This window comes from Scardinius erythrophthalmus, assembly GCF_964197995.2.
Source record: "Scardinius erythrophthalmus genome assembly, chromosome: 7".
Classification (NCBI taxonomy): Eukaryota; Metazoa; Chordata; class Actinopteri; order Cypriniformes; family Leuciscidae; genus Scardinius; species Scardinius erythrophthalmus.
In genome coordinates this window covers 41,403,390-41,429,227 of record NC_138227.1, presented here as the reverse complement: position 1 = coordinate 41,429,227, position 25,838 = coordinate 41,403,390, and positions in this window count along the sequence as shown.

Below are 25,838 nucleotides of genomic sequence, written 5' to 3'. Positions count from 1 at the left end.
GTAGAGGTTATAGAGCCTACTGTCATCGGACTTATTCAAACCCGCCGATGGACCATTCGATCACTGATCGAATCCTTCCGTGTCTGTCATTATAGGCCTACTGTCTATGGTGCTAAGCCATCGATCATTTTTGATCATTTTTCGTGTTAAAATATTTTCTCAGAATAAAAACATTATGCTGTTTAGAACACAATTCAAAGCGGAATTATCATGCGCCAAGCAATCCTATATGTAGTTAAAACATTAAAATAGCATTCCACAGGAAAAGTGTTCAAAAGCAGCTCATCCACTACAAATATTTCAATTTAAAATTGATATAAAAATATTGTAACTTCTGGATAATGATTTAATGAAATTTCAGTGCTTAACTCCATTAATGAGAGTGGCATATTTGATCTAAATGTGTATATCAGATGTAAGACAGAGTTTAAATCATTGTTTACTTAATTAATTCGCTCACTTCAGTAAAAGAGTGCGCAAGCACGTTCTAGAGCAGGGGTACTCAAGTTCAGATGCCAAGGGGGCCACATTTAAACCATATTAAATGTGAAGGGCCACAAATTACAACTTGCATCATAAAACTTTATTTATGACAATATTTACAGTTTTTACTTATATAGAAATTCAGTTTATTCCCTATCTTGCTATAAGTCTTGCTAGTCTTTGTTCTATTTAAAGTAATACTGAACATAAAATTAAAAAAATTAATCTGGATAATAATTTTCTTGCAATATTAATGCAAAAAAAGAGAGTTCATACTCAGAGTATTAAAAAACCTTGCTAGGTAAGTCTTGCTAGTCTTTGTCCTATTTAAAGTATGCTAATACTGAACATAAAAATAAAAAATATAGATCAAAAAGTGGATTAACAGTTTTCTAGCAATATTAATAATTAATATTAAGCAAAAAGAAAAAGAAAAAAAAGATACTCAAACAGAGTATTAAAAACCTCCTTGCAAGGTAAGTCTTGCTAGTCTTTGTCCAATTTAAAATAATACTGAACATGAAAATAAAAATGGTAAAAATGTACAATTCTGGAACAAAAAGGTAGATTAACATGAAGTAGTTTAAAAAAGTATACTCAGAGTATATGAGGAGCTCTTTTCCAAAACGCGATAATTCCATTTGCATAGTTTTCAGGAAAATAACTTTTTTTACCTAGACCCACACATTTTGTGAATATTCAATTCATTCAATTTATCCTGTTAAAATGTTTTTTTTTTTTTTCTGTTTTTTTTTTTCTTTTGCTCAGTCTGAACATGTCTAACAATGATTATTAAATCAAACAACAGTATTGTTGATGATAAATTCAAAGTTTTTTTTTTTTTTTTTAAACGCTATTCCATCAATTTTTTCCCCAAAATGCTATAAATCCACCCTCCAAAAATACAAATTTTATTTTTCGTGTTTGCATTTATGAGGAAAAAACAATGTTACGTGACAGTTCTCCATCACGGACGTGAGCGCTCTGAAAGCGGACTTTCACAGAGACCTCAAACAGAAAGCACAAACCTTTCTTTAAAAATGGCGTTTATCGCGTTTTTGAAAAGAGTTCTCCATATATTATCTTTATATTTAAATGTTTAACAATTATTGATTAGGCCTCATCAACTTAATATAGGCTATTAGCCTAGGCTACATCAAATGTTCAATATTATATGTTTTCTTTAGATGACATTATACAGGGTCACTTTACAAATTTATAAGGCTATTATTATTAACTATTATCCCAGTAGGCTACATCTAACTTTTAAGTTTGTCAGAATTCGCTCAAAAGCAGCTTTAATATTTTTTTCTTGCGAGCCGTGCCCCGTTCCGAACTAAACTGCCGGTTAAACTGAGGTTTGCAAGAGTGTCGTGTACGTATTGACGTATAGACAGCTCGTAATTGTAATAGGAGCGCTTTTTGCTACGTTTATAACCCATTCACAATTTCATGCTGTTAAGAGGATCATCGGCCAATTACACACTGCACTAGAGATGCGCGGATCAGCTCTAACATCACGCAAATCAGCTGTGATAGTGCACAGCTCTGAATGCACGAGCTTGCGCGCCGCACACACAAGTTGCCTGACAGTTTTACCGCTTGTTTTACTATTGTTGCGCTTAGCAAGTTAATGGTACATTTCGAGATATAAAGTAACTAAATAAAATCTCACTAAACATTCCAAACACATCAGAATGACGATGATGAATGTTATTTTTTATTAATCGACCAACGGATTATCGTCCGTCCGCAATATACATAGATATAAATCACACTGTCTAATACTTGCGCAACTTTTGAGCTCAAATTATTAAAAAAGTGCGTTCATCTTTTGCATGACGCGGGCCATAAAATGAATGCCGATGGGCCGGATGCGGCCCGCGGGCCGCCTGTTGAGTATCTGTGTTCTAGAGTGTCCATACGGTGCACACATATTCATGCCTAGTTTAGTTTTTATAAATCCCGATATGTGCGTGGAAAATTGCGTACGCTTATTTTGTGTGTACGCAACTTTTATTCATCAGGCCCCTGATGCTGGACAGGAGTAGTATAGTCCACTTTCTCAGTTTCGATTTTGATTAAAATCCTTCAATTGTGCTCTGATTTCAGTTACAATCATATTACCAAGAGCCTTCTCCCACCCCACATCTCCCATCCCAGGTGTAATTCGCATTTTGAGAGTTGGTCAGTCTCCCACTCTCAACACTGTGTAACTTATATTTAGGCCACTTTGGCATTGCGATTGCGTGAATATACAGATGCAAATTCAAAATCACGCTAAAACCCCATCACTCATGATGAGCCATCACATCTCATCAACATAAAAGATGGTAAATTGATTGACAGGTCTCCCTTACTCGACCCTGATTGGTTAAACTGAACCTATAAGGGTTGCGTTAGGGAAAATGTGTGGATGTCTGCAATGCACTACACTACACATTATTTTTCTGTGATTTATTTACACTTGTTCGTATGTGTTAAAATAACATGACTAAACGTAAAAGCGAAAGGAAAAAAATAAGCTGCTTGGGCTGCTTTTTATTTTCAAAAGCAGCCCAATCTGGCAACACTGGAAATCTCTTGTCTTGTAGGGACTTTGACGTGTAACCACATGCTACTATTCATTTTCAGACAACAGACCATGACGTCACAAGCGGAGCGCCCAGAAGTAAATGGGTGCCTCTAATACATGTCATCAGCTTTTTTTTTTTGTCTTCAGGAGCCATTTGTTTGTAGTGTGTGATAATGTAGATGAATTATAGACAAAACAAGCAGCAAATGCTTTAGAAAGTGTCCTCGTTTTATGACAACTGAGGACACCCACGATCTTTGAGTTGTTGGCTTGGGAGCAGTTCAGCGCTTGAGGGGGCTGGATGCATTCACTGTGACAAGTTCACAGTGAGGAAGCTCCGCTCACACTTGGCCCTCTTCTTGAGTGTCTGCATCAGGCGGCTCAGGTCACGCTCCTGCCGTAGCGATGCAGAGACTTAGATTGTGGGGACTGAATTTCTAGCTGGCCGAGAAATTTTCTTTTGCTTTCTCAATCCTTGAATGCCGGCTCAAGCATTCTGCTGGATCAGGAAGCACATTCGTTGGCCTCTTCCGATCTAGCAGAGAGCATGATGCTGGTGCCATCTATCTCTGAGAAGCTGGATGTAGTAGGTGAGGATGAAGAGAATGAAATTGTTTAGCACTTTCTTTCTGTCAGCCCCACATAATGGGGAACTATTGAATGTAATGACCCGTGCCATGGTCAGGTTGGAAGAAACCGAAGAAACTACACATCTTTCCTTTCCACATTCAGTAACACTTTATAATAAGTATACATTAATAAAGTACTTACAAATCATTAACACACTGTTAGTTTATTAGTTTATTCATAGTTTATATATTGTAGTATCTTGCATTGGGAGAATATGTCACTATTGGTGCTAGAGGGTTCAACTGCTGATATCATCCTGGGACTCCTCTGGTTACAGAAACACTCTCCTTCTATCTCCTGGCCCAGTGGAGATATCCTCAAATGGAGTGAATATTGCTTCCAGACTTGCCTTCAACTTCCTTTTAAAAGACCTAGAAAATGATATCCATCCATTCCTCCTAGAAAAGAGGAGTATGGGGAGTTCCAGGATGTTTTCAGCAAGAAGTTGTACCATCAACTCTACTCTGAACCTTTAACCCACTAAACTTCCACCTCATCGGCCATGGGACTGCGTAATTGAGTTTGTACCTGGAGCCACCATGCTCAAAGGAAAAGTCTATCCTCTGTTGATCCCAGAACATATGGATGAATACATCAAAGAAGCCCTGGAACAAGGAATTATTTAACCATCTAACTCCCCTGCCACTTTGAGCTTCTTCTTCGCAGCCAAGTGCATTGACTACAGGGCTCTCAGCGATCAAACAATCAAGTATCACTATCCTCTTTCCCTGATCTCGTCAGCCCTAGAACAACTGAGAGGCGCCAATGTCTTTACCAAACTGGACATGCGCAGCACCTATAATCTCATCTGAATTAGGAAAGGTGATGAATGGAAGGCCTTCGTAACACTGTCAGGCCACTATGAGTACTGGGTTGTTCCGTACAGGCTGGCTAACTCACCTTCATTGTTTCAGGCTTTCATGGATGAGGTATTCTGAGACATGCTCCAGCAATTCGTTATCATCTACACATCAATGACATTCTCATCTATTATCAGAATATGGTTCAACCCCGCAGGCATGTTGCGCAGGCCCTTCAACGATTTAGGAAGTACCACCTTTCCCTGAAAATGGAAAAGCGCGAATTCCAATGTTCCTTCATCCAATTCCTTGGTTACAATGGATATGGCATTCAGATGGACCAGGGGAAGGTGACCGCCATCAAGGACTGGTCACAACCCACTTACGTCAAATAATTACAACACTTCTTAGGATTTGCCCATTTCTATTGAAAGTTCATCGCCAACTTCAATCAAATCGCTGCACCATTGACCATACTCCTCCGTAACCAGCCCTAGTCTCTGCCCTGGATTCTATCGGCCACTGATGATTTCCAACAGCTGAAGAATACCGCTCCCATCCTTAAACATCCCAATCCTGACTTGCCCTTTGTCGTAGAAGTGGACACATCCACCAGCGGAGTGGGAGCGGTACTCTCTCAGTGGCAGTTTGAGTCAGCAATGCTTCATCCATGTGCCTTCTTTTCAAAGAAACTACCCCCCGGTGGAGCAAAATTACGACCTCACCATCAAACTCGCCCTAGAAGAATAGAGACATTGGCTGAAGGGAGCAAACCACCCATTTCAGATGATTACAGACCACCTCAATTTAGAATATCTGAAGAATGCTCGCCGTTTGAACCCAAGTCAAGCCAGATGGGCCTTATTCTTCACCCGATTCAATTTCAAAGAAACATATTTTCCTGGACACATGAACACCAAAGCTGACACTCTCTCCAGTCTTCATTCTCTAGATCAACGTCCACCATCACCTGATCCTATTCTCCCTCCAGCCCTCTTCACTTGTCCAATTCAGTGGGCGATGGACGAACGGATCGCTATAGCCATCAGAGAGGAGCCAGCTCCCCTGGGAGGTCCTGAAGGGCACACGTATGTACCATCAACTCTACTCTTAAGCCTCATGGACTCCGTATACTCGTCTCAGTGATCAGGGCATCCAGATTACCAGCAAACACTCTCGCTCCTCCCTGAGCGTTATTGGTTGCCCAGTATGACCCAGGACATACAATGTTTGGTCCGAGGCTGTTCCACATGCACTAGTTTCAAAATCACAAGACACCGTCCAGAAAGCAAGCTACAACCATTACCCATTCCCAATAGACCCTGGTCTCACCTTGGCATTTTCTTCATCACAGACTTACCTCCCTCTGACACAAACACCTGCATCCGGGTTGTAGTTGACCGTTTCTCTAAAGCCTGCAAACTCATCCAATTTAAAGGTCTACCTACCACTCTGGAGACTGCAGAGGCACTATTTCACCATGTATTTCTTAACTATGGACTGCCAGAAGACATTGTGTCGGATAGAGGATCACAGTTTACTTCATGTGTGTGGAAAACCTTCTTCCATCTACTTGGGGTGTCTTAAGCTTGTCTTCAGGATACCACCCACAGACAAACGGATAAACAGAGTGCAAGATCCAGGAAATCGGAAGTTGCCTGCGGTCATACTGCCACAACCACCAACACCGCTGGAACCATTTCATACCATGGGCAGAGTATGCACAGAACTCCCTTCGTCAGACCACCAAGGGAGTTTGATGGTGAGGTCGTAATTTTGCTCCACTGGTGTCAGTTTCTTTGAAAAGAAGGCAGTGGGGCTTACTCCCTTCAAGTGCATACTCTGCTACCAATCGCCCCGTTTCCCTGGTCAGGTGAGCTGTCAGAAGTTCCAGCTGTGAACTACTGGTTCCAGAAGAAAGAGAGGGTGTGGGACACAGATCACATTCACCTTCAGAGGGCAGTACTGAGAAACAAGAACCAGGCCGACGCAAGAAGAGCAGCGACACCCTTTTACCATCCCCAGCAGAAGGTCTGACTCTCTACCAGAGACATCCATCTCCGGCTGCCTTCCTTGATTCATTGGACCATTCATCATTGAAAGACAGACTAACGACATCACATATTCCTTACAACTACCTCCTTAATATAAGATTGCTCCCACCTTCCATGTGTCACTGCTTAGACCTCACCATGCATCTCTTCTCCCTTCCTCCACAGGGTCTGGTGCTGATGATATACCTCCTCCTCCCATGGAAGCAGACGACAATCACATCTACATCGTCCACTCCATCCTGGATTCCCAGCATCGAGGTGGCCAAAAAGAGTACTTACTTACCCTTCCCATCAAATTTTAAGCTACCCATCCGGAACGCCCAGCACCTAGAGGTAGAGGCTGTCTTCTCGCTACATGCAACTTTGGACTGAAGTTCCCCATCTCATCCGTATGCTGCTTTATCACCTGCAAAAGAGAGAATGTTTGATGAGCTAAGTATGACTGTCTGCAACCTAGCTGCATATTACTCACTTACCTGACTGTCTGTTGTTTGTCCAATCCCCTACCTGTTCAATAAAGTACCTGTACAACGATACCTGTATTCCTTCTCCTGTTTATCTGTGATACTAGCACAGTGCCATACATGCATTTAACATCATTTGTTTGTACATATGTTTGCACATGTGTGTCTGTTTATTGATGTCTCATGTTTTATGATCTGGTCAGTGGAGGAGACTAAATATTTATTAAAGGTGTAGTTTATTTTGATTTCACTTTTCTAACTTTAGTTAGTGTGTAATGTTGCTGTTTGAGCATAAACAACATCTGCAAAGTTGTGATGCTCAAAGTTCAAAGCAAAGGGAGATATTTTCTTTGAAATAATTGCTTTTTAAGGACTACAACAAATGGCACACAACATTCCTCACGGGATAGTGATATCATAAACCCTAAAATTTACATAAACCCTACCTCCGGAACACTACTTATACAGTAAATGATCAAGACAGAATATGCTAATCAATGACTAGAAGATAACTACACATAAGCTACATAAATTCATCAACTAACCATTCAGAAATGGTGTCTACATTTTGTCACCTCTTCTTGAGTCTCTCCATCTTCATCCAACTCCGGTTTGTACATAAAAGGCTAAACGTTTTTGAAAGTTCCAGTTACACTGGGTTCCCGCTTGTTCTGTAAACATTTTAGAAAGTTACTGTTATCATAGCGGGGACCCGACACATATCACTGAGAGCTGGTATCAGTTGTTTTTTGTTCACCTCGAGCAGATGGGGGAGGGTGTGGGCCCCGGCGTTGTGGCAGAGGCCGAAGAGTTCTCACAGGAGGAGGGAGAGGGCGAGCTCGGCCTGCAGGCTTTGGTGGTTGCGGGGCCTGATGTTTTTGGTTGATATCTGAGGGCTCGCAGCAAAAGAGTGGGATAGTTTGGTTCCAGCATACACCAGTTCTTCCATTTTCTCTGAGAAGCACAGAAGAGGAAATGCTGGAGAGAGGGATAATGTTTCTGGTGAGAGGGGCTGTTGCTCTGGTGTTATCGGAGGCTGTGATATGTTGTCCTGGTTTTCCTGGCTGTTTTTCAGGAAGTCATCCTTGGGTGCTGAATCTTGGAGCAGTTCTAATATGTCACAGTCTGTCTGTGGTGAGCTCTGTGGGCAGGGCTCAGCTGAGATTGTGTCCGTGAGCAGAGGTTGTTGTGGCTGCATGGTGTTATCATTGTCCTTGTGTGATTTGTCAACCGCATATCCATTCAGGTGCTGAAGTGAAGTCTTGTGGTCATTCATACTGTGTCCAGGTGTGTGTGTGCCATTCAGATTGAGTGGACTGGCACACACTGCAGAAGGATGATGTAGGGAGTAGATATTGTCGTTTAGCACTCTTGAACCAAGTTTGTTTGGGTGGTGGCCATCCTGTTGAAACAGTTTTCTCTGACTCCAGAAAAGATTGAAGTTGTCAATGAAGTTCACTCCTTTTACATTGCAGTTTTTTTTGCTGCCATGTATTAAGCCCAAGCAGCCGTGAAAACCAGTTACGGCTTGTTTCTCTACACTCAGTATGGCCTGTCGAGGAGCACTAGATTTATGGGACTCACCGGCTGTATGCTGAGGGCGTCCATGAGAAAGCTCTGTTGTGTGCTCCGTCTGGTTTGGTGGTCCCGCAAGTAACTTTGTTTCAAGAACCGCAGTCCTTTATGAAAGTCTGTGGCAGTTTGTGCAGCAAGTAGATTCTTGAACCAGAAGAGGCATTTTCTCTCTAATCCTTTTGAATGTAGGCAGTTGTGTTTTCCTTTCCCCGGAATGTAAGCTGATGGCTTTCAGTGGGAGACTGGTCGGATAAAAGAATTCTACTTTTTTGTAGTAATGCAAGCTTTGTCGTTTGAGCACTGAGCTGATTTGCTGAAGCTAACATTAGGTGATAAAAGGAGATCAAATATAAAAAATTTAAAATATAAAAGCAATAGAGCAAATCGCGGAGCAATAAGCAAGAGTGTCCGAACAGTAGGCAAGCAGGAAGTCTATGAGAAGGACTGTATAAAAATATAAAAATATCTTTGGGGTATTTTGAGGTAAAACTTCACATACCTGTATACACTCTGGGGACATCAGAGATTTATTTTACATCTTGTGAAAAGGGCATTATACCACCCCTTTAAATATTTGCTAAAAAAGCTCTTTTGACATATATGTCAGCTTTCTTTTTAGGTAAGTCATCAAGGAAAACATGACAATTTAACACCCAATAGATACACCCAATGCACTCTGTTGACTTTCTGAACATGGCGACTGAGCACTGCACATGTGTTTAGTTTGGAATGTCACACCACGGTCTGTCCAGCAGAGGGAAACTGAGAGCACAAGGCCTTCCACATCTTCCTCCTAATTCTCTGCTCATTATTGGTTCAATGAAATCACCTGTGCCTAGCTAGTTAGTGGTAACCTGTGTATATTTAAAGACTAGCATTTGCTTGTATCTTAGCTCAGTCTTGAAGGTCTCTTGCCTAGCCCATGCTTTTGTGTTTTCCTGTTTAGTCTACCCTGAAGGACTTTTTGTCAGAGCTTTTATGTTTTGGACTCTTTTTGCCTGCATCATCCAGTGTGGATTTTGTACCTTGTTCAACCCAGCTCTTATGCTGGATCCTTTGTGTTGGCTCTGGAAGAATACTAGTAAAGACTATTTTTTCCCTTCTAACCTGCCTCTTGTGATCTGCCTCAATTATCTGCCAATTGAGTCCACACTGTCCTATAGAACAGCGGTTAAGACCTTGGGTTACAAGCAACACACTCTGGGTTCGAATCCCGGACCTGACAGCAAGACTGAGCCAAACAAGATATGGACCTGGCAGATACTGAACAGATTCACGGAGCCATTAGCAAACAGGGAGTTTTGCTTGGAACACATGAGACACAGCTCCAGAGACTGACAGACGCTGTGAACCAGATTGGGGAGTCGCTGCAACAACTACAAACATGCTTGCCTCGAGAACCTGTGGTACTACCATCACCAGAAACCCCACCATTAACTGCACCAATGCCCCAAGAACCAAAGATTCCAACCCCTCAGCGCTACGGTGGGAAGCCTGGTACCTGCAAGGGCTTCCTGACTCAAGTGTCACTCATTTTTGAACTCCAACCAGCCACCTTTGCTTCAGAGAGGGCTAAGATTGCATACATTATCTCCTTGTTGTGTGATCGTGCACTGGATTGGGCCTCAACCCTCTGGAGACAACAGTCCCCCATCTGCTCTGATCTAAAACTGTTCATAGAAACTATTCAACAAGTGTTTGACCATCCAGTCAGTGGCCGTGAGGCGGCAAGGAGACTATTAGACCTACATCAGGGGCATCAATCTGTGGCCGACTACGCAATTGAGTTTCGTACTCTGGCTTCTGAGAGTAAGTGGGATTCAGAGGCGCTTATTTCAACCTTCTATCGTGGTCTCTCTGAGGGGGTTAAGGATGAATTAGCCAGTAGAGATTGGGGTACAAGCTTGGAGGAACTCATAACTTTGGCTGTCCGAATTGATAACCGTATTCGTGAAAGAAGAAGAGAACGCTGTACTCCCCGAGAAATGCCCATGTTATCATCTCTCAACGTCCCAGAAGTTTCTCATTTAACTCAACAGACAGAGGAAGAGCCTATGCAGCTGGGTAGGACCCGCATTTCACCTAAGGAGAGAGAGAGACGCATGAGAGAAGGCCTGTGCTTCTATTGTGGTGGCTCTAACCACTTGCGCTCTTCTTGCCCTGAGTTAGCGTTAAAAGCCAAAGCTCGCTAAGGGAAGTGGGGACCTTAGCGAGTGGAACTGCTCAGTTTGACACTCCTCACTCCCGTTTACTGTTGCCAGCTATGCTTACTTGGGGGGATACCAGGGAGAAGACCGTGACTTTGAAAGCATTTGTGGATTCAGGTGCAGCAGATAACTTTTTGGACATTAATTTGGCTAAGAAAATGTGTATCCCCTATGAGACTTGCTCTTCGTTCTGGAAGGTTGAAGCCCTAGATGGCAGACCGATAGGGTTTGGAATAATCAAGTTCAGAACAGTTCCTTTATGGTTGACCATTGATACTAACCATCATGAAACAATCTCTTTTTATCTGATCAAGTCTACCAGAGAACCCCTTATTCTAGGTTACCCCTGGCTGCGGCTTCACGACCCTCAATTCTCCTGGACCTCTGGAACTCTCCTTCGTTGGGGCTCTGCGTGCGAGGATTCTTGTACCTTTCCTGCTTCCACTGTGGTTGGGAGTAAAGAAGTTATGGCAGCTATTGAGGTGAGTGCCAGTTCCTTGAATAAGCCACAAGATCTAACACTCATGCCCCCTGATTACTATGACTTGAGAGAAGTGTTTAGCAAACAACGTGCTACTAAGCTACCCCCTCATAGACCATATGATTGTGCTATTGACCTTCTTCCTGGCGCACTCCCACCTAGAGGTCACCTATATTCCCTCTCTGCCCCAGAGACTAAGGCCATGAACGAATATATCCAGGATGCTTTGAGTACTGGTTTTATTCGCCCATCATCTTCACCAGCTAGTGCTGGTTTCTTTTTTGTCCCTAAGAAAGACGGTAGTCTTAGGCCCTGTATAGACTATCGTGGGCTCAATAAGGTGACTGTTAAGAATCGTTACCCTCTCCCACTAATGTCATCGGCTTTTGAACTACTTCAGAAAGCTAAGATCTTTTCGAAGTTAGATCTGCGAAGTGCATACAACTTGGTACGCATAAAGGAGGGAGACGAATGGAAAACAGCCTTCAGTACCCCAACTGGCCACTGGGAATATCAAGTCATGCCTTTTGGGTTAGCTAATGCCCCAGCTGTGTTTCAGGCCTTCATCAATGACGTCTTGAGGGAGATGTTGAATCATTTTGTTTTTGTCTATCTAGACGACATACTGATTTTCTCAGACTCTCTACAGGAACACATTCACCATGTCCAACAGGTTCTGAGGAGGCTTCTTGAGAATGACCTTTTCGTTAAGCTTGAAAAATGTGATTTCCATGTGCCCCAAGTCTCATTCCTAGGCTATGTTGTCTCACAAGAAGGCGTCCAGATGGAACCAACGAAGGTGTCTGCCATCACCACTTGGCCCCAGCCCAAATCACTAAAGCAGGTACAAAGATTTCTTGGTTTTGCCAACTTCTACAGGAAGTTTATTCGCAATTTCAGCACTATTGCAGCACCCATCTCCTCACTTACTAAGGGGTCACCCGCTCGTATCCACTGGACTACTGAGGCTCAGCAGGCGTTCGACAGGTTAAAGGGACTGTTCTCTTCTGCCCCAATCCTGGTACACCCAGACCCCGAATTGCCGTTTATCGTGGAGGTGGATGCATCAGAAGAGGGAGTTGGAGCAGTGCTCTCCCAAAGGTCTATCACAGATAACAGACTCCATCCGTGTTCTTTCTTTTCCAGACGCCTGTCACCAGCTGAGAGAAATTATGATGTGGGTAACCGAGAGCTCCTTGCTGTGAAACTTGCACTGGAGGAGTGGCGCCACTGGCTGGAGGGGGCCAAGCATCCTTTTATTGTGTGGACAGACAACAAAAACCTGTCCTACCTACAGCAGGCAAAGCGCCTTAACCCTCGGCAGGCCAGGTGGGCTCTGTTTTTTACCCGTTTTAATTTTGTGATCTCTTACAGACCTGGATCCAAGAATGTTAAGGCTGATGCCTTGTCACGCCAGTATGATTGTTCCCAGAGGGACCGTTCCCCAGAGTTCATCATCCCCAGAGACTGCATTCTTGCACCAGTTCGTCGGTCCATTGAGGATACGGTGCGTGAGGCTCTACGGGGTGTACACATTCCTGATGAAGTTCCAGCAGGATGTTTGTTTGTGCCCAAGGAAGCAAGATCCGAGGTCCTCCAATGGGGTCATGCTTCTGCCCTTGCTGGACATTCAGGAACTGAGAGGACGTTGGATTTTATTCAGAGACGCTTCTGGTGGCCAGAGATGACAAGAATGGTCCGATCTTTTGTACAAGCCTGCCCAGTCTGTGCTCAACAGAAATCCTCTAATCAGCGTCCTGCTGGCCTTCTACATCCTTTGCCTATCCCACAACGCCCCTGGTCTCACATCTCCATGGATTTTATCACTGGTTTACCAGCATCGGAAGGTAACACTGTTGTACTTGTGGTAGTGGACCGCTTCTCTAAGTCCGCACACTTCATTCCGTTACCTAAACTTCCCTCTGCCAAAGAGACTGCTGACCTTATTCTTCAGAATGTGGTAAGAATCCATGGAATTCCAGTGGACATTGTGTCTGATCGAGGTCCCCAGTTTATGTCTCGTTACTGGAAAGCATTCTGGTCCCTGTTAGGCTCTTCTGTCAGTCTCTCCTCAGGTTTCCACCCTCAGTCAAATGGCCAAACAGAAAGGATAAATCAGGAGTTAGAGAAATACCTTCGCTGCTTCACGTCTCATCAGCCATCCTCCTGGAATCGTTTCTTGCTGTGGGCAGAGCTGGCACACAACACTTTACGCAGCTCCTCCACTGGTATATCTCCATTTAAGTGTCAATTTGGGTTTGAGCCACCATTGTTCTTCAGCCAAGAGATAGAGGTTGGAGTCCCTAATGCTGAGAGATTCATCGAGCGCTGCAGAAGGACATGGAAAAGGGCTCACGTAGCCTTGAAGAGTGCTTCCATCCGCTACAAGAGGTATGCAGACAAGAGAAGGAGGGCAACTCCACACTTCAGAGTCGGACAAAGGGTCTGGCTCTCAGCTAAAGACTTACCATTAAAGGTTGTATCCAAGAAACTTGCCCCAAGATTTGTTGGCCCATTCAAAATCACCAGACGGGTCAACCCTGTTACCTACCAGCTTGCCCTACCGAGGTCTTTAAGAGTAAGACCTACTTTTCATGTTTCTCATTTGAAACCTGTATTAACCTCTCCTTTGTCTCCCCCAGCCACCACCCCTCCTGCCCCTCGTATTATAGAAGGTGGTCCCACGTACACAGTGGAAAGGTTGCTTGATTCAAGACGCCGTGGCCGTGGCTTTCACTACCTGGTCGACTGGCAAGGTTATGGGCCTGAGGAGCGTACCTGGGTGCCAGCACGACACATCTTAGACCCAGACCTGATCAAGACATTCCATCGCTTGCATCCTGATCGTCCTGGGCCGTCGGGAGCCGGCCGTAAAGGGGGGGGCCCTGTCACACCACGGTCTGTCCAGCAGAGGGAAACTGAGAGCACAAGGCCTTCCACATCTTCCTCCTAATTCTCTGCTCATTATTGGTTCAATGAAATCACCTGTGCCTAGCTAGTTAGTGGTAACCTGTGTATATTTAAAGACTAGCATTTGCTTGTATCTTAGCTCAGTCTTGAAGGTCTCTTGCCTAGCCCATGCTTTTGTGTTTTCCTGTTTAGTCTACCCTGAAGGACTTTTTGTCAGAGCTTTTATGTTTTGGACTCTTTTTGCCTGCATCATCCAGTGTGGATTTTGTACCTTGTTCAACCCAGCTCTTATGCTGGATCCTTTGTGTTGGCTCTGGAAGAATACTAGTAAAGACTATTTTTTTCCCTTCTAACCTGCCTCTTGTGATCTGCCTCAATTATCTGCCAATTGAGTCCACACTGTCCTATAGAACAGTGGTTAAGACCTTGGGTTACAAGCAACACACTCTGGGTTCGAATCCCGGACCTGACATGGAATGCATGTAATGCACATGTAAATTAATCAAATTGCAACGTTTAGGATTCATATAAATAGAACTTCAGAATCTGAAATCGGATTGGATTTTAATGAAAATGAATGCATGTAAACATAACTAGGACTCTCTGATTTCAGGACTGCAATCTAAATTTTGATTACAAATATATTTTGCAATCCTGAACTACTTAGTTTCTCCATAGTTGGTCCCCTTCTTTTTATAAAGTTAAGACTGTCACCTTTCATGGTCATATTCTGTTTTGGTTTCTTTTTCATTGTTCCCTGTCACTGTTTTCCTGAGTTTCTGTTACTAGTTTGTTTCCATGGTTAGTGATTTAGTTGTGCACCTGTTTCTGGTTCTGTTAATTATCTAGCTCTGTGTATTTAAATGGAGGACCTATTATGCAAAATTCACTTTTACATGGTGTTTGAACACAAATGTGTGCTGGCAGTGTGTGTGCACAACCACCAACTCCTTTTTTATTAATCCCCATAAATCATAAGCAGTGTCTCAGAACAAGCCGTTCGCAGATTCTGGACAAGTGATGTCACTTTGTACAGGCCCGCCCATTCCTGCTGACAGACTCTGCCATATTAGCATAGACCCCACCCTGAGTGAGTTGTACACTGTCTGCCATTTCCTCCAGGCCGGAGCAGCTGTAGCGACAAGAATGTCTCGTAAGCAACTCGGGTGTTTTGTTGTACTCCCTACATCAGAGTCACTGAAGATGCAGTGGATTCATTTTATTTTTGAAGGGAACACCCCCCCACCAGACCAGAGTATGTGAGCGGAGTGGAGTGGGAGCAATGGTGAAATCACTTATGCTACGAGCACAGTTTACATCACGAGCAGTCCCAGACACGTGATGAATGCAGTTGATCCATGTCCCACGATGACGAACCACACAATCTGTCCAGTTCCGGTTGAATTCTGAAGTCCACCACGAACGTCCAATAATTTTGACACAGATATTGACCATGAATTAGAATGTCACTTAGACTGGGTAAACCCAGCCTGATCTGCCGGCAATTTGATTTCACCCTGCAGCACAGGCTGGAAACCTATAAATTTATCTCTGCTGCTTCCTTTACAAATTTGCGGGAACCAATCACAAACTGGCTTATCAACCTGGAGCGCTATTGGCGGGTTTAATCCAATCCAATTCCAGAGCCGTTACGGCTCTGTCCAATTCCTTTTAACCTCTCAACAATGCCCAATGGCTTCTTTTTAGCAAACAAATCGCTCGAGTGGGTGTAAATACCACTAACTTTCAAGGTTTTTTTGCATAACCTGCAAAAATCGCTCAATTCCATTGCTGCTTCTGCAAACCGCCGATTAACACGATTGGTTACACATTTTCTGCCTGGAGTTTTCGCGTAGCTCTGCAAAGTACGTCACCCGGATAGTTGGTCTGATTGGTTGAAGGACTATCCAATTGCGTACAGAGTTATTTGAACTATGCCCGTCCTCTTGTGCAGTAGAAAATACATAGCAGACTCCCCAAGACCAATGTTCAACCTTAAAAGATTAAATATTTTAGCCACACATTTCCTCAGGGAGCGACGATGGAGCAGTGTTTCTGATATCAGTGAGCCAGGAGTGGAGCGGGGAGCGGGAAATGGTGAACCCGGAGCGGATAGGAGTGGAGTGATTATTGAATACTTAGAGCGCAGAGGGGAAATTGTTGCTTTGTGAATGAGGGTCAATACAAAGGGACGATACAAAACACAGGTTTTGCTAAAAAATTGTTACTCAAGGATGGATCAGTACCAACTGTTGGTTATACTGGTCTCCGGAGCGATACTGCTTATGGCATTAATGAAAGCATGCACTTTATTACAGTTGTATTATAGATATAAAGTTTACCAGTTTATTAAGCACCCCCGAAAAGGCAAAATGTCTATTTGTTTACTGTTAGTTGTAATGAGTGTTTTTGTGTAATTTGCTGTGTATGTTGATGATAATGCAAGAGAGAGAGAGAGAGAGAGAGAGAGAGAGAGAGAGAGAGAGAGAGAGAGAGAGAGAGAGTTTATGTATAAGACTTTAATGCACACTTCTTGTACTGTGTTTTGTACAGCTCTTACTGTGATTTTCTGGACAGAAAACGGAAGCTTCCTTTTTTGTGTGAAGTACAATAAACTTCATAAAACTCATCAGTAAAGTTTTGCCCATCATTCGAAAGGGGTCTGCGACAACAGGCTTGTACTAATAGTGGATAAAAGCAAGATGACAACATAATTCATAACCTTAATTAAACTAAACTGTACCTGTTCTATCTCCATGTCAACATAGCTACTGACAGTTTCTGACATTTTCAGTGTGTGAGATTGTCCTGTTTTGATGTTGCATGAACTCTTGAAGCTCCACCCTCTTCTTGAGAGGGGGCCGGGAGCACTAGCTCATTTGCATTAAAAGGTAGACACACAAAAATGGCTGGTTTTGCCCACCCCAAAAAAGTGTCAATTTTAACATGCTATAAATAAATATACAAAATTAGTTCTTATTTTACATCTTGAAAAAATGGGCATAATAGATCCACTTTAAGCCCTCAGTTCTTTCTGTTCTTTGTTCAGTCTTGTCGATGTTAAAACAACACTATGTATTTTTTTTTTACCTTAAAATAATGTTTCCAAAATCGTTTCAGTGGACAATTCCGCTTCCAACCTGTAGTGTTGCTTTAATGTGGTTGTGTATCTACATGTATTACTCCTGCGTGTTCTTAGAATAATTTACCTCTGCACAATATCCCCACCCTCACACATACAGTTTATCACCCTCTTTTTTTATTGTTTGATCTTTTTTCTCTTTTCTCTATTTATCACTCGCTGTCTATAAATGGCATACTATTCTCTTTCTGCTTCAGTGTGTCGGCTATTTAAAGAAATAACATTTACAAAATTAATTTAAGTATTTATAGAAGCACACCAGTATGAAGTTAAGTAGGCAAATTCAACAAGCTAGATGAAGGAGATAGTGATAAAGAGAAGCATAGTGTGTCCTTTCTGTTCATCTTGTCAGAAGTATATCAGACAGAGCTTCCCAAGGTCTGTAAATTCATTACGGCACTGTATCTTTGAAATTGGCACATTATAAAGGGCACAGGCTGTGGTTTGTAGTCAGAGTTGAATAGCTAAGCAGTAGCCTGAGGGCAGAGAGCAGCTCTCCAGTAAAGGTATGACCAGCCAGTACTGCAGGCACCAGACTCTCCTGAGAACCCTTGCAGCACACCAACACAGGTGTGTGTGTGTGTGTGTGTGTGTGTGTGTGTGTGTGTTTGTGTGAAGAAAGAAAGAAAGAAAGAAAGAAAGAAAGAAAGAAAGAAAGAAAGAAAGAAAGAAAGAAAGAAAGAAAGAAAGAAAGAAAGAAAGAAAGAAAAAGAAAAGATAGTTTAGGATTTGATATCACAATTTTAAACTATATAATAATTGTAAGAAACTATTGCTTTCTCTTGTCTTTTACATTAATATTTTGTAGATCTGATCTTAATGTAATATAAAATGTATCACTTTAACATGCTTAAGGTTAGACATGTTAGTCTAAGTGTTTTGTTAAAGGAGAACTCCGGTCAATTTTAACATTGAGCTCATTTTTTTTGTAAATTTGGAGTGCTGTCAATACAGAGAACAACGACAATAATCGGTGTTTCCTACACCGTGTTATCCTCTTTTTAAAATTTGCAACCTGTTGACTTCAATGGGGCAAGTTTTAAACCTGCTTTTAGCCTCTTAACATCCTTGATGTGTCATTACTAGTGCACAGGTCATGTGAGTGATTCCTTCTGAGTGAACACGGGTGAATCTGACTGCAGTAGATGTGAAAGATATGAATAAAATTATGTTTATTCAGCCAGCGCACATACCTGTATTTTCTTCCTGTTTTCGGTCGAAGTCCGTAGTAATCGATTGTCGAGTTCACGCGCGTGATCATAGGTAACTAAACCTATGCGTGTGAACTCGACAATCGATTACTACGGACTTCGACCGAAAACAGGAAGAAAATACAGGTATGTGCGCTGGCTGAATAAACATAATTTTATTCATATCTTTCACATCTACTGCAGTCAGATTCACCCGTGTTCACTCAGAAGGAATCACTCACATGACCTGTGCACTAGTAATGACACATCAAGGATGTTAAGAGGCTAAAAGCAGGTTTAAAACTTGCCCCATTGAATTCAACAGGGTGCAAATTTTAAAAAGAGGATAACACGGTGTAGGCAACACCGATTTTTGTCGTTGTTCTCTGTATTAACAGCACTCCAAATTTACAAAAAAAATGAGCTCAATGTTAAAATTGACCGGAGTTCTCCTTTAATGCTTGAATTCATGGCCTTCCTGAAATTGACAGTGGATGAAATTAGTTACTAATTAGTTCTCTTTACTCAGGTTCAATACATGTTAATTCAGTGCATGCAAGGATTTGTGACATTCATAGAAAATGATACCACAAAATTACACTGCTATCAAAAGACGTTCTTAGACAATGTGTTAAAGGGACCATCAAAATAAAGTGAAACCAATCAGAGCTTATGGAATTAAATTGTCTTACCTGTCTCACCTTTTTTATTCTTTTTTTCTTTCTTTGTTTATGGAACACAGATAATAATTTATTTAACCATAGCCCTATTCGCACGGGATAAGTATTACCTGGTGACCTCTAGTAAGTTGTAATAATTGCGGAGGTTGTCTGTGATCTTAATCCCGTGCGAATCGGCTATGTCTGTAATTTGTAAAGTAAAAATTCCCCCACAAATGACCTACCATATTTCGCTGAACACCGAGGTCCTGTGATAATTGGCATTTCTGTGATTTGGCGAGGTCGCTTATAATTTGTTCAAGGTTTTTGTTTCCTGTGCGCTTTTTTATCCATCTTTCGTGAAGAATGGTTGGAGTGTTTTGATAGTATTTTGGGTGCTGGGTCATATCGCTATACACCATGCAATACAACTATACAATTTGTACAAAGAGAAAGCTGAAAACCATCAAAACAGCAAAAATAAAAAGAATGTTTAGATGGAGATGGATGACATGTATAGCAGCATGCAGTAAGGAACATTCTTCTGTTTATGATATATCATACAGCTAGACCTATAATAACGACGAGTCATTTCCAAGCAATAGCCTACTGACATCATATCCGGGAGATAAGTAATTTCGAGTAAAAACACAGGCTTCGCTTATCCTGTGCGAATGCGCCACACGAAATTCAGATGTTTGTGTGTGGGGGTGTGTGGGGGGTGTGTGGGGGTGTGTGTGTGTGGGGGTGGGTGTGTGTGTGGGGGGGGGGGGTATAATTTCTAAATAACACGAGGTCCCCAGATAATACTAATCCAGTGCGAATAGGGCTCATGTCAAAGATATAGTTAAAAATGCATAAGCTTTATGGAAAGCAATAATATAATAATTAACAGAATAACATTAACAGAACACAGAATAAATAAATGTGGAGTTATTTTAGCTTTAAGTTGAATCTTCATTAAATTAGAAGTAGTAAGCAGTTTTGTTTGAGTAAAAACACAATTAATTTATGAATAACAAGCAGAACAAATTTGTGTGCAATATAAATTTAATGGCATAACTCAATTTGCAAAAATGTTTCATGAATGATGCCCCAATATCTGCTGTCTTTAATTCATTCTACATTCCAATCTGTTATGCTCTGAATATTGAGAGAAATACTAAATTTCATTTGAAATATGTCTGAGCAGTTAAAAACAGCGTAGAATACATAAATTAAAGACACCCATTTGATGGATTGATTTACTTTCCTTACTTTTATTGATGTCATAATTGAAGAATACGTCATTAAAGATGTTATTGTTTTGCTTTCTGGTTAAATTCTTTAACTTCATTCCTTTTTATTTAATATTGACTTTGGTGCAAATCAACTAAATGAAAGTTTCAAGATGATTCATTGGCTGTTATAGAGTGCTTTGCTGTGATGCCATCTCCATTCCCTTGTTTACATAATGCTCCTGGGAAGAGAGGACATACATGTCTATATTTGCATTATATTTGTGCACACACACACACACGCACATGCAAAATGATTTTTGCGCGTTGGTATTTCAGCATGATGCCCATCTATCTTTCTGACATCTAACCCAATCCCTCGAGGGTAACTGAATTTAATCCTGAACATTAGATAAGCACCCTCTGCCTGAGCGTATAAACGTGTGTGTGTGTGTGTGTGTGTGTGTGGTTGGGGTGACTCCCAACAACAGGTTTTGACTGGAACTTCTCTCTTTGTCTATCTGTCTCTCTCGCTTCTAGAGGATGGACAGGAATTGTCATGGCGCCGGAACAAAGGTAAGCAGGGAAATGTTAAGTCTATTTGTATGTGCCATGTTCTTAGAATTATAATTGTTGTATTTGAATTTTTTCATGTTATTTTCATAAATTGTTAAATACTTTCAGAAAATGTTTAATTTACAGACTCTAAAAATGTTAATGTTGTGGTATAATCATCAACTGAAAAGTAATAAAATATATTCTTTACAAAAGCCTACATTTATTTGTACACAACTTATATGCATAATGTGTAATGAAATCCAAACATTTATAAAGCATCTGTTTCAAATAAGTGCTTTAGAGTGCATATAAAACTGACCAAATGTGATATCAAATATAAGTATACAAAAATGTGATATACCAAATAACCGCCATGGCACAGGTGCTGGTTTCTGCCCACTGTTAAGACGTTCTGCACGTTTAACAAAAAGCTTGCTGGAACTAATTATGCTGATTGAGTTCTGGAAGAGCTGCAGGGACGCAGAGCAATATACAGTCATGGGACCCAGAACTCCAACGGCTATATCCACAAGCCTATCTGTTAAGTAAACAGTTAGACATATGAGCAATGTAATATTCTCAAAAAGCATTAGTGAACATTTTACACAAACAATGTGGCTGTATATCATTATGTAATCTCTAATGTAACTCTTTAGTTTTCAATTCAGTGAAAACTTGGGTTCGTTCAACATCCTGTGACATTGTTACATGGTTTTCCTGCCACATGCAAAGAAAATACTATAGCTTATACCCAGAAGATCAAAAATTGGCTGTTTTTTTAATCACCCCCCTTTGGTAGTCCTTTATTGGTAGATGCTCTACTACAACATTATGATAGCAAAAAGTGTTTGATGACAACCATTTAAAAGTAACTGTGTATTCTGACTGAATATTTTTCCAAGTAACATATACATTTTATTAGATGTTTTCCAGTGGCAGATTTTTATAATTGAGTTTTATTTTCCCTGTCTCCTGCCTTAGATAAGTAATTAGTCACATGACAAATGTCCCCAGAACAAAGGCTCCAGTTACTTGTTTAGGACCCCATACTGGTTATTTGCCTACAGTTGAGTTCTCTTCTCTCTTCTGTCATTACTTGTGCCTGTTGCTCTCTGAATACTGTAATTATCAGAACTGTTTCCAACTAACATTACACGTATCTTATTTTTGTTTTGACAGCTGCCTATTGGCTCAGATTGCTGAGCCACAGCTGATGATGAGGTGTGTGTTTTTTGTGTTGATGACACTGAGATGTTGTCTGGACTAGCCCTGGTGCCAGTGACAAATGACAGGGTCTGGCAACATCTAACTTACTACTAAAGCAGAAGTTAACACTAATTATACAAAACCACGACTCTGATGGAAAGACCTGTATGTGTGAATATACTGTTGTAGATACAGTGAATAATACAGTAAAACAGTTTAAAACATATGATAGAACTCTACTAAAACATGTATCATCACAACTGAGATATTTAATTCAAGAAAACCACATGCAAAATGCACACACATATGCCCCCCATAGTGTATACAGATGGGTTCAATAAATATTTAGATTTTGTTTTCATTTAAACCAAAGACTGAACATTATGAAGAAATATTTTATATGATATTTTATTTCTATCACTGATCAAATGCAAGCAAATGTGTGACACTATTTAAACACTTTGTTTTTCACTAATGCAAAAGGCGGACGGGACATACCAAATTCTAAAGGTCAAGTCATTTTGTTTCATCTTTTCACTGAAATTGGTTAATATATTTTTCATGATTTGTTTTGTATCAGTGGTACATATGCAAAAACACTTTTACATGCTCTCATATCTTTTCCTGTACTGCACTGACCCCAAGTTATGGTAAAAAAAAAAAAAAAAGAATCAGCTCTGACCCCTGCAGTCTTCACAGTGATATCTTCTGCTCTAGTAGCACGGTGTGTGAAGTCATGCTAATAACAGTATGAGTGTTTAGGTGTATGTAGACACAAAGTCAAAGACGGCAGAAATGCAGAACTTCAAAGTGCATTCAGGCTAATTGCTGTGTTTGTTGTGGTTTTCTAAAGTGTGTTGTTGAACATCCCATTTCAGCACTTTGAAACAGAACACTATCTCTTTATTTTGAGAGGCTTGTTTTGTTAAACTGCATGTCACTGTGGTAAATAATCAACCCTAAATATCATTTCTTATAGTATTTTTGAGTGAGATTGTGATGTGTGAGGTTTATTTAGATGTTTAGCTGTAAGTATTTATTAAATTTAAGTATTTAGCTTTAATTGTTTCTCTGTATCACTCACAATGGATTGGCAACTGACATTTCATATCCCGTGTGGCTGGAAACAATCATTCCTCTCACAATGAAGAGATGTAAAATTACATTTCAGCATTATTGATTTTTATTTTATAGTAAATGGCAGGCTAACAAACCACTGGTCCTGCTGACTAGCGTGTAAACATTTATCCAATAAACACACTTAAAGAAGTCCAGAGACCTGATAGTCTCCTGGCACAATAGCAGCAAAATCAATCCTAATTCAATCAGAGACAGCAAAACAAATCCACCCATATTGTTCTCTGTGTAACCCTCGGGGAGTGTAAGAGAGAGACATGCCTCGGGGAATCCCACTGAGGGAACCCAAAAAGAACTTATCTATCTTATTACAAACCAAATCACTATGAAGCTTTTTTTAATAGCATTTCTCTTCTATTTAAATATCATATTCTCTACTCTGCATTTATGCCACCTATTCCACTGTATTTTACTATAATTCAAACTATTCTTTCCAATTCATGTCTTTAACAATTGCAGATGAATGCTGAATTGAGATGAGGATTGTTGCATCTGTATATTGATTTATAAAAGAAAAAATCCAAAAATGTGTGCTTGACACTGACAGTGACCAAATATGTGCATTTTCATGTGGTATTTTTGTGTGCATTGTAAACATGTATAAAGGAATATGAATAAGAGAGAAACTTGACTTTTGAATTAAATATTTGTGGATATTCTTTTTTTTTTTTTTTTTTTCTTGAAATGACTAGGAATGTTTGGCAAACATGCTACAGAAACATCTTTTCCTCTGTGACTTACTAAGATTTCAAATAAAAGGGTAATTATTTGCTTGCGCAATCTAACAAATTGTGTACACGCATTGTGAGCTTATTGCACGCAAGTAATAATACTTGCACAAACAGCGCCACAAAATGACACACCAATATTTTAAGTATATCAACACCTGCTTCATAATGAGAGGCCTTTCTGTAAAAGTAATGACATTTTAGTCACTAAAATGCACCCATATAACACAGCGATTGCAAAGAGAATGAAATCACTTGAATGTATAATTTACAAAGAAAATATAGTAGGCCTATTATTTACAAGTTAAGTCATCGCACCATGTATGAATACAAATAAGAAAGCTGACCCTCAAACAGAAAATATGTAACATGGTATGTAACCAATATGTAACCAAAAAAAAATATATATATATATATATATATATATATATATATATATATATATATATATATATATATATATATATATTAGTGTTGCACGGTGTACCGATACTTCAAAAGTATCGCGATACTCGGAAATTAAAAACGTCACGATACCTAAATTTATCAGTATCGATACTTAAAAATAAATAAATAAAAAAAACGCCTCCCTATGGACGTCTGTGTTTTTTTCCTGATGCACGGAGCAAAGAACCTGCCGCTGTCAGTGTCATGTGACAAAACACTACAGCGAGATGACTGCATGTGCGAGCACAAGTGGTCCACGTCTCCACGACTCGTTGAAAAAGATGATGCGAGGAGTGACATATGGAAGTACGTTGCCTACCTTGCTCTGTTGCACGGTGCACTGATACTTCAAAAGTAAATCGGAAATTAAAAACGTCACGATTCCTTAATTTATTAGTATCCATACTTCTAAGAATGACCGCGTTCCAGATTTGTAAGGCCGGCGACACACTGGCTGCGTGTCGTGCCCGTTTTTATTTCGGCTCCCATGTAAACTGCCTGCGTGACGTACGTGTCTGGGCGCAGCTCGAGACGCGCGGAAAACGAGTGCATGCTATAAATATAACCGACGCCTATTTTTCACGCGTCACGCAAGCATGTTGGAAGCGTTAATTCCCAGGCAAAATAGAATAGGAAAATATGTTTCTATGTCATTTTGACACGAATACATATTAATAAATGACATTTTGATGGTTGAAAGTTTTGACATAAATACAATAAATGTAATTAAAAAAAATATGATCGATTTTCAAATATTGCACCTCTCAATACAGAACGAATTATTCTGTAGCCTATTTTGCCGTCAACACTGCCGACGTTGTCTTTGCTGCTATATTCCACAACTCTCTCCCCACATGTCAAATATATCACCAATGAGGCTTATCATATGTTACCAATATTAAACATTGTTTAATATAATCGCTGTTCATATTTTTATTCAAAGTTCAGAATCAAGATAAAGCTCTTATGTTTCTTATGATAAATGAGATAATGCTGCTAAATTTATAAAAAAAATTACCTTGAATGTAATTGCTCTAATTTATTTTTTATATTTTTATATTTCATATTTTGTTCAAATGTTTAATATATCTGCTGTTCATATGTTCATCTATTAGTGTGTTATATGATTAGAATGTTGTCCCGGTTTTAAAATAAAGCACAGCAATGATATTTGAGAGTGTTTCTCCCTTTTCAGGAAAAGTATCGAAAAAGTATCGAAATCTCAATACTTGACTTGGTATCGGTATCGAAACAATAATTTTAGTATCGTGACAACACTAATATATATATATATATATATATATATATATATATATATATGTAATCAATGCATAAGACTGTCAAAGTGCTGAACACAGCTGACCATGGCTATAGA